Source organism: Eptesicus fuscus, chromosome 1, assembly GCF_027574615.1.
Source record: "Eptesicus fuscus isolate TK198812 chromosome 1, DD_ASM_mEF_20220401, whole genome shotgun sequence".
NCBI classification, from domain to species: domain Eukaryota; kingdom Metazoa; phylum Chordata; class Mammalia; order Chiroptera; family Vespertilionidae; genus Eptesicus; species Eptesicus fuscus.
In genome coordinates, this window is record NC_072473.1 from 28,886,260 (window position 1) to 28,888,971 (window position 2,712).

At 49.7% G+C, this 2,712-nt stretch overlaps 1 pseudogene; it reads left to right on the forward strand.

The window, feature by feature from the left end:
* The first annotated feature begins 1,131 nt into the window (after positions 1 to 1,131).
* On the forward strand, positions 1,132 to 2,488 carry LOC103303144 (nuclear prelamin A recognition factor-like; annotated as a pseudogene).
* The last annotated feature ends 224 nt before the right edge of the window (positions 2,489 to 2,712 follow it).

Here is a 2,712-nt window from a genome sequence, read left to right on the forward strand (position 1 = left end):
TACTTTATGATTATATTTCATCAGTCATGTTTGTTCAATATATCACTTACATTTATATATACTGTTGTTTATTCTACCAAAAAGCATTATATAAAATGTTTTGCCACTTGCTTTATTTATCTTAAAAATAGAAAATGGACATCTCATTTCTCTTTTCATTTCAGTACGTACAGCTCTACCTCATTCTTTTAGTTGCTATTACCCCATGGTATAGCTGCACTGTAATTAATTTCACTGTTCCTTTAATGGTGGATATTAAAGTCATATCTGATTCTTTATGACTAAAAATTCTGCTGTAAACATATAAGATTCTCTTTCCCCCCCTCTCAAACACACACACACACACACACACACACACACACACACACCAGTACAAATGTGTGGATATACACTGAGTGGCCAGATTATTATGATCTCTGAACACATAATAATCTGGCCACTCACTTTATATCCTATATAATAAAAGGCTGATATGCAAATTGTCCCAGCGACCAGGAGTTCTACCAGCAGGCAGGCCGGCCAACTGCCTGCTCATGTCCTCTCCTCCTGGCCAGGCTGGATAGACCACACCCGTGCACGAATTCATGCACCAGGCCTCTAATATATAGAGAGTGGCAAGATTATTATGCGTTCAGAGATCATAATAATCTGGCCACACAGTGTGTGTGTGTGTGTGTGTGTGTGTGTGTGTGTGTGTGTGTGTGCGCCAGGGTTCATAATGACCGAACGGACAACTGGTCTGTCCCCCAGCTCACAGGCTGATCAGGGGATGGTTAACAAAGAACTGGAGTGTGTGGCGCAGGGACTGGTGAGCAGCTGGAAGGCAGGCCTCTTGGTCCCTCCTCCTGGCCCTCAGACTCCAATCAATCCTTGGTGGAGGCGGGTGGAACTGGGGACTGGCTTCCTTAGTAGTCCTGTAGGTTCAATCTCCAGAGGACAGGCTAGGCACCCAAAAGAGCTGCTGGCCTCCTGGAACTCGCCCTTGGGCACTGCAGCTGCTTTCCCTCCCTAGACGCTCCACAAGGATGAAAGGATACCGCCAGCAGCGTGAGAGGTGACCAGCGGTGACTGACTGCTCTCTCTGTGCTTTCTTCAGGTCACTCAGGCTGGCCCCCATCCACCTCGCTCCAGATGAAGTGTAATCACTGCACATGGAAGTAATGTAGTAAAAAAACAAAAACTGATGACCAAGAGAATACCGCAATCCACGTCCTGAGTCCAGCTCAGGAGAATGGAGAGAAGGGAGAATTCCATACACTGGCCGACGTCAAGATATTTCTGAGTGACTGCTTGACATGTGACAGTTGTGTGACCACAGAGGAAAGAGTACAGATTTCTCAACAGAACACCAAGGACTTCTTCTGTGTTCTGAAAATTAATAAGAAATGCGATACCTCACAGCACAAGGTGCTGGCAGCGTCCGTGTGTCCTTAGTCTCCGCCTTATTTTGCTGCTAAATTCAGCCTTACTGTCACTGATGCATCCAGCAGGCTCTGTGGCTTTCTCCAAAGCCTTGGGGTGCACTGTCTTCGACATGAAGTAGCTGCAGACTTTAGCATCCTGGAGTCAGAAGGAATTTGTGCCTTGGTACTGCCAGCACTGCGAGAAAGAGCCCCGGCTACCCATGTTGACCTCCACCTGCCCCAACTGGGACTGATATGCATAACGTGTGCTGGGTCACCCCATCACCCCCACCTCTGCATGGCCAAGTCTCCCCAGCAGATCATGGGCTCTCTGGTGAAGGATTACTTCACCAGACAGCAGAACCTGTCCCCAGACAAGATTTTCCACATCATTGTGGCCCCGTGTTATGACAAGAAACTGGGGGCCCTTTGAGAAGACATTCCCACAGCTTTGCATAGTTCCCAGGGTGCTGACTGCGTGTTAACCTCAGATGAAATTGTCCAGATAATGGAGCAAAGTGACCTCGCCTCGAATAACACTGCCGTGGACACTCTGTTTGGAGACATGAAAGAGGAGGAGGTGAGGCTCCACGAAGGTGTCAGCTCCGATGGGTACCTGGCACATATTTTCAAGCCCATGGCCAAGGAGCTGTTCAACGAGGACGTGGGGGTGCTCACCTACCACACCCTGAGAAACAAAATCTTCCAGGAGGTCACCCTTGAAAGGGATGGAGAGGTTCTGCTATGCTTTGAGGCTGCTTATGGCTTTAGGAACATCCAGAAGTGATCCTAAAGCTCTAGAGGGGTAAGTTGCCCTGCACTTCATGGAGGTCCTGGCCTGGGCTGGGGATGCCTAGGCAGCAGGGGCCAGGCCCAGGAGGACAACGGGTGTGCAGACAGGGCACTGCTGCGGCAGATGGAAGGCATCTATGCTGCCATCCCGGTGTGGCCCCCCGGAGACCAGTGCCCATGTGCAGGAGCTGTACTAGGAGTGGCTGGGTTGGGGGATGACTCCCCCTGGCCCAGGCGGCCCTGCACACTGCCTAACAGGGCCCAGGGAAACCTGCCAGGACATCAAGTGGTAAAGGTCCAGCAGACGCCTGGCCTGCAGGCCCCCTGAAGAGGGATGTCAGACACATGAAAGAAAGGCTTAGCATCTCTGTCATTGCTTTGGTTTTCAGAATTCCCTGATCCCCATTTATCTGCTCCCTCCCTCTAAAGGGCGATGTCATCATCACATGGGTGCAACTGGAATATTGTATCTCGAGAGGATTGCCCCGATGTACATATCCTTTTATTCAATGATGAA